The sequence below is a fragment of the Notechis scutatus genome, chromosome 2 (genome assembly GCF_049901735.1).
Source record: "Notechis scutatus isolate UNSWTSFEM ecotype Mainland chromosome 2, rNotScu1.2, whole genome shotgun sequence".
In the NCBI taxonomy this organism is placed as follows: domain Eukaryota; kingdom Metazoa; phylum Chordata; class Lepidosauria; order Squamata; family Elapidae; genus Notechis; species Notechis scutatus.
In genome coordinates this window covers 189,378,599-189,390,561 of record NC_142010.1, presented here as the reverse complement: position 1 = coordinate 189,390,561, position 11,963 = coordinate 189,378,599, and the positions used below count along the sequence as shown (strand labels likewise).

The following is an 11,963-nucleotide window of genomic DNA, read 5'->3' as shown; positions in this document are numbered from 1 at the left end:
AACTACAACACACCACCACAACAATATTATATATATATTTTATATATATATATATATATATATATATATATATATATATATATATATATAAAATTATATTATATATATTATAAATATATATATATATATATATATTATAAATTATATATATATATTATAAAATTATATATATAGAAAATACTTTGGGCAAGTTTCAAGAATTCATCTGCCATCATCAGGCTTCGTAAGCAACCTATACATATATATATATATATATATATATATATATATATATATATATATATATATATATATATATATATATATATATATATATATATATATATATATATAAATACTAAAAGTGGAATGATACAGAGAAGATTGCAAGCCCCCTGCAGAAAGGATGACACGCAAAATCATGAAGTGTTAAGGGTTACGGTTAGGGTTAGGGTTAGGATTTGCACAATCACGAAGCCGAAAGCACCAGCCTGAAGATGGCAAGTGGGACCTCGTTTAAACGTCACCAAGATATTCTCAATCTTACATGGGAAAAGACCTGAACATGCCAAGACCTGCATACCTGTACCTGTGAAAATCTACAAACACACACACACACACACACACACACACAAATCTATTCTACTTAGAGACTGGCAAATGAGGTGCCATACAGACTTTTGCAATAATGTATAAACATAATACATGTGAAGACTAACGATCCTTACAAAGAACAACTAAAACTGTCTCATCGGGGACTTGGAAAAATCATTAAAGAAAGTCCCAAACCTGGTGGCTTAGGCAGCATTTTTGTCTGTTCTCCCAAACTATAGAGAGAGAAAGAAAACATTACTGAAGATCATCATTGGCAACGCTGGTAGCACCAAGATGATGGCTTTGGTTTCTGGGACCATGCCTGAATTATCTGAATGATGGACCACTGCCAAAAATAAAGGCTTCCATCTCACAAAGCATGAATAATTTATTTAGAAAGACTTTATCGTGGAGACGAAATCATCATCTGTTTTGGATAGTTTCATCGAGATTCCGGCACTGAAACTTTGATGGGAATGACTCCTTCAACCTCTGCCTGTATGAACTATATTTTTGAACATATAATTTATATGTTGTTTAAATGTGAAAGTATTGAAATAATCCTTTATATCAAAATTCATTTTAGGGGAAAGATTTTGAGCTGGGAACTCTCTTGCAAAATTTGGAGAAGTGCGAACCTCTGATGAATAGGTACATTTTGATTTGCACAATCTGGATTTTCCTTCACATGCTGCAAGATACCTGATGTTCTCAGGGAATCCTATGCTAAATTTTCCCTGCTGGATACACCCTTGAAGCATTGGTGCCACAAAAAGGGTTGCCTCGTGATTCTTGGAGAAATCATTCACTAAGACAATTCAAAACTAAACAAAATAATGAAGAGAGACTATATATCCAGTTCTTTATTTAATGCTGAATAAAAGAAAAGAGTCAGTAGGAGAAAGGAATGGAGGAAGAAATGGAAGTTATTGCTGAAGAGACGGTAGTATAATCATCTTCACATTTTAGGGAAGAAAAGGTCTCATGGCACGAGCCGCTGCACACAGCCCGGACTTCAAGAGCAGCGAGAGCATTTTAATGAAAGAAATGTGATTGCACCCCAAAGGCATTTTTTATATAGATAGCCAGTTGGGTGGTTAAGACACCAGGCTGCAAACTGGGAGACTATGAGTTCAAGTCCCATCTTAGGCACAAAGCCAGCTGGGTGACCTTGAGCCAATCTCTTTCCTCTCAGCCCTAGGAAGGCGGCGATGGCAAACCACTTCTGAAAATTTTGTCAAGGCATGCCCAGGCAATCAAACACCAACTCAAAGGCAGAAAAATCTGCAACGTCTCTGCAGTACAGATACAGTGGGGGACAGATAGACACAAATATTTCTTTTCAGTAAAGTCACAGCTTGACTGTGGCAGAGAAGACAATGCTCATTTCTGAGGATATGCATTCTGAGTTCTACACTTTGGTAGGATTAATCTCTGTTTGGCATCTTAACATCTCCCTGCGAAATCAACAGCTGGCCCTAAAATTTAGCAAAACGAAGCAACTCTTGGAGAAGCAACCCAATTGCAAAACAATTCGATCTGAAGGTGCTGCAATATTTCCCCATTAATACAATTTATGAAAGGGGAGCAAACCGAGTTACTGGTATTTACCTCTCTGTGTGATAGGCTAAAAAAAAACATCTTGGATTAAAAATGAAACTAAGGTGCCAAAGCTACTTGCCCAGCCTGGGCTGTTCTGGGACTTGATTGTAGAGTGAGACATCATTTGCTATTCTGCTTAAAGCAACAAGGTTTTAGACTTTTGTGTATTTGGAAATACTTTTTAAATAGTGTTAATTGTAGTAACATTTATAGTCAAGGACATTATGATTGATAGCTTGTACTAAGATTCTAGTGTATGTTTCATGTGTTACTTTCGCTTGTCTGCATGCTGTTACATGGCTTAATCAAGTGGCTAAGACGCTGAGCTTGTCGATCAGAAGGTCGGCAGTTCAGCAGTTCGAATCCCTGGCACCGCATAACAGAGTGAGCTCCCGTTACTTGTCCCAGGTTCTGCCAACCTAGCAGTTCAAAAGCACATAAAAAATGCAAGTAGAAACATAGGGACAACTTTGGTGGGAAAGTAACAGTGCTCTGTATGCCTTCGGCATTTAGTCATGCTGGCCACAGGATCATGGAGATGTCTTCGGACAGCGCTGGCTCTTCAGCTTAGAAACGGAGATGAGGACCGCCCGTAGAGCTGGAAATGACTAGCATACATGTGGAGGGGAACCTTTACTTTTACCTTACCACCTACCTTCTGATAAGCAAAGTCAGTGGGCAAAGTTGCATTCATTTAATGACCCCAGCAAAAATGTTATAAAATTGGGTGTAACTCACATAATGACCAACTCATTTAAAGGTGAAAGTTCCCAATTGTGGTCACAAATCCAGGACTATCTACATTATAAGGCATTCTTTTGAACATTAGCAAACTTCAACTCCTAGACACTTCTTCCCAGATATTTTCGTAACTGGTTGCTCACTTAATGGATATTTGGGTTTGATATAGTTAGAAAAGGACTGGATTTAATTGAAGTTGAGATGCCTGGGCTTGTTTTAATTTCTGCTCAATGTTACTAGGGATTCAAGTTATTCTAATCAAGAATACCTTCTTTGTGAGCTTAAGCAAATGTTTTCAATAAGAATGCCAACTTCCCGCTCGTAAAAAAGTAAAAGGCATTTGACAAGCATTCAGGATTTTGTACAGGATACAAATGTATTCTTTTCATTCCATCAACTCCAGCTTCATTAAAGTCATGAAATCATGTAGCCGCTGCTTTCATTGAAGTCAACTAAAACGTATAGTTTAAAAAATGGTAAATTGGCGTTATTTTTTTTTAAAAAACTTAAACAGCAGGGTTATTTATTTAGCATATGGCAAAAATGTTTAAAAGCATATCACAATTACATCGTCAATGAGCAAATATGAAACTATTTATTCTACTAACAAATTTGAAGGTTGACTAGTTATATAGTCCATGCATAAGAGCAGGGTTATTGGTAGGCACGTTAGTCGTTGCTGATGGGTATGTCATAATACATCTAATTTCAACAAAATACTTAAAAACGTCACTAGCCTTGATTCCAACTGGAAAATCTCATTTGTAGAAGCCCGTCTTTCTTTTACAAACTAAACAGCATTGTTTGTTGTTGTTGTGAAAATGTGTAGATTTAATCAACTGAGCTAAAACTTCTCCAGAAAATAGAGCTAGTGGTTCTTGTGTTTTAAATTGGATTGGGTGATAACTTTAAACAAAATTGATTTTATTTTCTTTGCAGAAGGAGAAAGTTTTGTCTTTAAAAGGGTGGGGCTGCTTTCTCAAAGAATCATATGATCTCGCGCTTAATTTATCCAGAGCCTCTTGTAGACATCCTGTCTGTTTTTATGCCTACTTAGTTTCCAGTCACGAGGGAGGATCCCATAGATGCGATGGGAAGACAGGTATAGAAAGGTATAATCTATCTCCCCATCCTACCCCACCTCGCACCCCTAGGGGTGAAGCATAAATATGCGATTAATCAAAAAATCCTATTTTTGGCCATTGGGAACATTCTGGTTAGAGGTAACGAAGGAACTACTGAATAATAGAATCAAAGCAGAATCATATCCAGTGTTTGCAATGGAATACTTATTTCTGGTTTGAATGGAGTTTTGGGCAAGACACTTTCAGGAATGTAGTTGCTCCCCCCCCCCACCCCCCCCCAAAAATACGAAGCCACCTGAATAGAATCAGAAGAGGCCATGCCAGAACAATGGCAAAGCTCTCTCTAAGTGGGGAATGGCCGAGAGCCCACAATGAGATGGTGGTGCACAGGAACAAGCTATAACACATATAAATTCAAGAAGTTCTCCTCAGGAAATTTTAAGACACCTGGGATAATCTCACCGCAGACACACCAGAAGCAGTTAGATGGCTAGCTTCTTTAGATACTGAATTATAACATCTATCCTATTGCAGTTCTATGACTATATATTATGTAATTGTATGATTTTATCTTAATTTAATATTTTTATCTCCTATCTCATGTTGCTCATATTCTCCTCTCTCTCCCTTCCTCCCCCCCCTCCCTCCCCCCTCTCTGTGTATATGTATGTTGGTGCTTTAGTTAAACTAAATTTGTATGTTAGTGATTGCATGACCTCTGTAGATGCCATTTGCTAAATAAATAAATAAGGGCAGGACAATTATTTAATGAAGCAATAAAAATCAGTCTTATACTTCAGTACATGCTAGTCACATATTCACTTACATTTTGCTTACGTTCATAATGTGCAGACACAAAGCTTAACAGATAGCTGAAACAGTTGTCTAGCAATTGAATAGTTCTCTGGTCACTGCTATAAGCCCATCTTGATTCTATCATGAAGCCACTTATGTTCCAAGAATGCCTTCATCTTCTGAAAGAGTTCTATGACATTTCACCTATTTTAAGCCAGTTCCTAAGAAAATTCTTTGAAATTAACCAATTTATACTACTACTACTACTACTACTACTACTACTACTACTACTACTACTACTACTGTTCTTATTTCCCATTTTTAATTCTGGAAATTCAAGGCTACCCCATGAACTTCATAACTGAGTGAGGATTTCAACAATTCTTAGTTCTTTTATTCAGATTTTCTCTGCAAAGTCAGAGTATAGGGCTTGAAGGGACCTTGGAGGTCTTCTAGTCCAGCCCCCTGCTCAAGCAGGAGATCCTATACCATGTCAGACAAATGACTGTCCAGTTTCTTCTTAAAAACCTCCAGTGATGAAGCACCCACAACTTCTGAAGGCAAGCTGTTCCACTGGTTAAGTGTCCTCACAATTAACTAATTGAGTTTTTCTTTAATTCCAGGTTGCTTTTCTCCTGAATTAGTTTCCATCCATTGTTCCTTGTTCTTCCCTCTGGTGCTTTGGAAAATAAATTGAACCCCACCTCTTTGTGGCAGCTTCTCAAATGCTGGAATATTGCTATCATGTCACACCTGGTCCTTCTTTTCTCTAGACTAGCCAAACCAAAATCCTGCAACTGTTCTAGTCTCCATGCTTTAGTCATCTTAGTTGCTCTTTGAACTTTTTCCAAAGTCTCAACATCTTTTTTGTAATGTTTACCACATTACAAAAACTGGATGCAGTATTCCAGTGTGCCCTTACTAAGGCTTTATAAAGTGGTACTAATACTTCACGTGGTTTTGATTCTAAGTCTCTGTTTATACAACCAAGGATTGTATTCGCTTTTTGAGCTACTGCTGCATGCTGTTGATTCATGTTTAAAATGATCATCCACTAGGACTCCAAGGTCCCTCTGATAGTTACTGTTTTTGAGTCAGGTTTCGCTTAATCTGTACTTGTACCTTTGGTTTTTCCTGTAAAACCTTGCTTTTCTCCACATTCAATTTCATTTTCTTGGATAGGGCCCATTGTTCAAGTCTGTCAAGATCTTTTTGTATCCTGAGCTTGCCTTCTGGGGTGTTGTCTATTCCTGCCAGCTTAGTGTCATCTGCAAATTTGACAAGTTCCCCTTCTATTCTCTCATCTAAGTCATTTGTAAAGATATTGAAGAGTACTGGGCCTAAGACCGAACCTTGTGGTACTGCTTACTTCCCTCCATGTAGATGTAGTGCCATTAAGGACCACTCACCAAGTACAGTTTGTCAGACAGTTACAAATCCATCTGGTGGTGATGCTATCTATCCCACATTCTTCTAGCTTACCAAGAAGTAGGTTGTGGTCTATTTTGTCAAATGCCTTACTGAAATCTAAGTATACTAGGTCCTCAGCATTTCACTGGTCTAGTAATTTAGTCACTTTGTCAAAGAATGAATAAGATTTGTTTGGCATGATCTCTTTTTAACAAACCTATGCTGGCTACTAGTTATAACTTTATTTGTTTCTAGATGTTCACAGATCTGTTTTCTGATTATTTTTTCCAGTATCTTCCCAGGTATTGATTCAGTTGGCATTGAGATACATTAGCATGTATTTCTCAATACCAATACAATACATCATTGGTATTGACTCAGTTGGCAATGCCATGTTTTTTTTTTTTTTTTGCTAATTAATTTCTATACCATCATGCTAAGTATACTGAATTGTTACTAAACTAAGATTAAATACTTTAATCACTGTAAACAGAGATGTTGTTAGTATACAGTGCTTTCCAACATCAGAACCACTTTGGAGAAGAAACCATACACTGGGAAGCGAACACATTACCATTGTTCCTGTTGCCATCAGGCATTACATCTACATTAAACCATGAAGGAAATGGATCAAATTTCTTTCTTTTGTTATATGCGCACATGACCAAAAAAAGAGAAAAGCCCGTGACTCCGAACTAGTTTCTTTTATGTTGCAATGCCTTTTGTGCAAAGTCTCAAAGAGCAATTTGATACTACCCTGTGGTATAAAAATATAAAAGAAATAAATGCAAAGCCAAACACCAAGATGAATTTAATGTTCAAGATATAAGCCAGCCTTCCAGCAGTCACCTACATAATGATTTTTGGAGAAATGTATAGCATTCTAAAAGGAAACCAAATAGTAAGATTATAATTTGCAATATGTTTCTTCATAGTCGATATTTAAAACATAATTCTATATTAGAATGTAAAAGTTCAAGATAGGGGAGGGCTCAACATAGTCAATATGATGGCCTCAATCACCCAATCAAAGCCATGCCTTCTTTATTACATATGATGTGATACAAGTAAAAAAAGTGCAGGGTTGAGTGCAAGGTTGTGGCCAGCATCTTGATTTTTTTTAATCCCCTCCTTGAGAGACCCTGATTCAAACCATTGTTTCAGTTTGAAATGTTTCAGTTTGGACTGCACCACAGCAGACTCAGAAGCAGGAAATCTGCTGCTCTCATTTTTGCTTGTGTAGAGTCACTTGAGTAGAAAACAATACAATGTATAGTTAGCTTAATTGCACAGAATGGCTGCATTGGCAGAGTCACATATTCCCACAGCCCAGGAAAGGACTTGTGTTCTTTTGTGATGCATATATGTGTATGTTTTATAAATATATAAATAAACCCCCCATCCCCACCCTAGCGTAAGTTTTACCCATCTACTCTGCAGTGGGCGGGATTGTCCACTCTGGAGTGGGTGGGATCTTAATTAGGGCTTATTTTGGGGGTAGGGCTTATATTAGGCGCACATGTAAAAATCAAGCCAGGAGTTACTTTCAGGATAGGTCGTATTTTTGTGGAAACGGTATCTGTGTGTGTGTGTGTGTGTGTGTGTGTGTGTGTATATATACCGTGTTTCTCATATAATAAGGCTGGGTCTTATTTTTTTTTGAGCCCCGAAAAAATGGCTAGGCCGTTTTTTCGGGGGTGACTTAATTCCCCCCCCTTGCATCTTCGAGCGGGCGGCGACGGCTTGGATGTTGACCTCGGCATTGGTGGGGCACTTCGTATCAGGGTCAATGCAGGCAGCACCATATCCGGGTGTGCAACAAAAGTATTTCCTAACGGCAAGCCCCCCCCACCATTCCCCCCTATTTCACATGTTTTAATATAGGCCTTAATTTGGGGGGGGGAGGGGCTTAATTTCATTTCATGCCTATAAAACATGCTGGGACTTCCTATTGGGGGAGGCCATATTGTTGGAGAAACTGGGTGTATGTATATATATATATATATATATATGTATATGTATATGTATATGTATATGTATATGTATATGTATATGTATATGTATATGTATATGTATATGTATATGTACATGTATATGTACATGTATATGTATATGTATATATGTGTAGGTCTAGGTGTGTTCGGGTCTTTTCCGTGTAAGATTAAGAGTATTTTGGCAATGTTTCAGCGAGGTCCCACTCGCCATCCTCAGGCTGGTGCTTTCAGCTTCATGCCAGTGCAAGCAGTGTGTGATCGGAGCTGCCGTCTCTCTATAAATACTGGTGGTGGGGGCTGGTGTGCTGGGCTGGTTGGCTGTGCTGCTGCCTCTTGATTGGTTGATGGAGTTGATGTTGGTATAATGGGCTGTGTGATGGCCTTGTGAGTTTTGTTGTGGAGATATCCTGGATCTTGTGCTATAATCTCCTGGGTCGTTTGTTTTGTAGTGATCTTTTTTCTATTAGTCTCTCGTGTTTTAACGGCTTGGGTAATGAGTTGTGTGATGGGCTTGCAAGTACTTTTGTTGTGGTATCCTGGGTCCTGCGTTGTAATCTCCTGGGTCATTTGTGTTTTGATCTCTTTTCCATTAGCCTCCTGTGTTGTAACGGCTTGGGTAATGGGTTGTGTGATGACCTTGCGAGATTTTTTGCTGGGGTATTCTTGGTCTTGTGCTGTGATATCCTGGGTCATTTGCTGTGTTGCAACTTCTTGAGTTCTTGTGTAATTTCCTGAGTTTTCTGATGTGATATCCTGAGCGGGTGGCCATGATGTAGCATTCTGGGTTTTAGTCTGGCTTCGAGTTTGGGGTCTGGGTCTGTGTTCTTGGCGTGTGCCAGCTTGTTTGCTTTTGGTGTTGGAGTGTGTGACAGCTGGCGAGGCAGCCGTGGTCTGGTTTCTGGATGGTGGTTGTCCTTCGTTTATAGGATGGGCTTGGGCCTGTGTCTGATGAGGGGGATTGGCGGTGGTGTCCCGTGTTGTTTCGGGTCTGGTGTTGGTTTTCGTGGCTGGGACTCGTTTGTTGATGAGAGCTAGCTTCCAGATGTCTGGTAGGCGGGAGGTGTCATCCCATCTATTCATGTTATGGGGGTGTTTCTCTATCTCAATGGCTTCCCTGATTATTTTCTTGCTGGAGTGTTCAGTGTTGGATATTAATTTGGTTCCTTCGAAATTAATTTCATGTCTTGTGGCTTTAAGGTGCTGAAAGAGGGAGGAAGTATTTTCTTCTCTTCTGACTGTGTTTTTGAGTTCTGCAATACGTGCATTTATTCTCCTGTCGGTTTGTCCAATGTATGTGGCTGGGCAATTGTTGCATGGTATTTCATAAACTCCTTGGTTTTCTAGCTGGATCTTGTCTTTGGGGTTTCTTAGGATGTTGGCTATTTTTGGTCAGTGCGAAGGCTGTCCTGATATTGTGTTTGTGGAGAATTTTGCTGATTTTGTCTGTGGTGCCTTTGATGTAGGGGAGGAGTGCGATACCGTTGTCTTGTTCTGTGTCTTGGTTTTTGGGGGTATCTCTTTTCGGATTAGGTTGGTGATTGTGTTTCTTTGGAATCCATTGGAAATTAATACGTTAGTGAGGGTATGTAGTTCTGTTCTCAGGTGATCTTTGTCAGCTAGGCATTTAGTTCTGGAGATGAGGGTCTTGGCTACGGAGTTGATCTGTACAGGATGGTGATGGGATTGTGCATTTAGGTAGCGGTTGGTGTGTGTTTTTTTCCGGAAGATGGTGTGTCCTAGGGAGCCATTGGGTTTTTTGTAAATTAGGACATCCAGGAAGGGAAGTTGGTTGTTGGTTTCTGTTTCCATGGTGAATTGTATTTTGGGGTGTAGGTTGTTAAGATGTGTGAGGAAGTTGTCCAGTTTTTCTTTCCCATGTGGCCAAATTACGAAAGTGTCATCTACATATCTGAGCCATAGTTTGGGTTTGTGTTCGGATTTGTCTAGAGCATTGGTTTCAAAGTGTTCCATTTATAGGTTAGCAATGACGGGTGAGAGGGGTGATCCCATGGGTGCTCCTTCTATCTGTTTGTATCTTTGTCCATTGTGGATGAAGTATGTGTTGGTTAGGCAGTGGTTGGTCAGATCTGGGATGTGTTTGGGGGGGTTGTATTTGTTTTGGATGGCTGTCAAGACTTCTTTGATGGGTACTTAGGTAAAGAAGGATATGACATCGAAGCTCACAAGTAGGTTGCTGGGTTGTAGGTTTTGTTTCTTTATTGTTTCTATGAAGTGGAAGGAGTTTTGTATGTGTGACGTGATGGATTCTGTGTAGGGCTGGAGTTGTTTGGCGAGAAATTTGGCAAGATTCTGTAGAGGTGAGCCTATGGAGCTGACTATGGGTCTGAGTGGTATTCCTTCTTTGTGTATCTTGGGGAATACCACTTCTTTGTGTATCTTGGGAAAGAAGGAATACCACTCAGACCCATAGTCAGCTCCATAGGTTTCAGACTATCAATTATCTGGAAGCCTACACTCTCAAACAAAAAAATCTCCACACCACAAGCCAGGCAAACACCTGGGCACAAACAGACTCCCCCTGATACCTCCAGCTCAAACACACCCCAACCAGGCACCCAGATGAAACCTAGTTTCCTAATAAATGATAGCCATCCGTTTACTCGGAGCCAAGCTGCACTAAAAGCCTCCAATACAGGAAACACAATGTTGCCAGCCAATCAAGACAAAAAAAAAAGCTACAAAACAGACAGAAGATACTAGAAACACCAATCAAGCAGAACACAGCAAACTCCAAGGCCAATAAACACAGACCAAGACTCCCAACCAATCAGGATGAAGAAAAAACCATTCTGGCACAGCAGTAGGCTAGCACCAAATTTAAAACAGAAACGGCTGTGAAAATCTGACTCACAGAAGCCTGATGATGGCAGGTGAGATTCTGATGAAATGTTGCTACAACTTTAAAAGCACAACTATAATGACATGGGAAAATACCCGAACAAAGCTGAATACCATACATACATACATACATACATACATGGATCTTTGGTTATTCGGGTTTTCACCCGCGTAAAATTGGAAATATCTAGGCGACGTTTCGACGAAGTCTCATTCATCATCTTCAGGCTTGTGTCTTCGGCTTTGTGCTTCTCAGAATAATGTGAGCTTGCAGCTGCTTCTTCCTTTTAACTGCTAGTGGTGGTGTGACTTGATTGGGTGTGGGCTTGGCTGTGTTCTGATTGGGTGGGGGTGTGTTCTCATTGGTTGGGGTTTGGCTGTGTTCTGATTGGCTGGGGGTGTGTTCTGTTCAGGTGGGGGCTTGGTTGTGCTCAGGTTAGTCTTAGTTACTGGGGATTTGAGCTGGTGAGCTGTGATCCTGTTGTTTGGCTTCGCTCGTGGTCATGCCACATCTTCATGGTGGGCGTCAGTTCGCTTCATGTATGGGTCGGAGGGTTTGAAGCGGGTAGTGATGCAGCTGCGGTACGGCTTCTGGTCCGTGGTCGTGTCTCATCTTCTGTGTGGGTGTGAGTCTGCTTTCTACATGGAAGTGTGGTGGTAGCATCTTGTGTGGCTCTCGTGGGTGTGGGTCTGGTGCATTCTTCATGTTAGGTACTTATTTGTTAATGAGGGCAGGTTTCCAAATGGCTGGTAGGCGAGAGGTATCATCTCGTTTATTCATGCTGTGTGGGCGTTTTTCTATCTCTATGGCTCTTGATTATTCTGTTGTTGAAGTGTTCGGTTTTGGCGATAGTTCTGGTATTTTTAAAGTCAATCTCATGTCCTGTGGCTTTGAGGTGTTGGA

General features: G+C 39.9%; 1 non-coding gene across 1 annotated transcript; it reads left to right on the top strand.

The window, feature by feature from the left end:
• The first annotated feature begins 316 nt into the window (after positions 1-316).
• LOC113415086 (U6 spliceosomal RNA) lies at positions 317-420 on the top strand. The gene has a single exon (XR_003371265.2). It is a non-coding gene; the product is annotated as a U6 spliceosomal RNA (small nuclear RNA).
• The last annotated feature ends 11,543 nt before the right edge of the window (positions 421-11,963 follow it).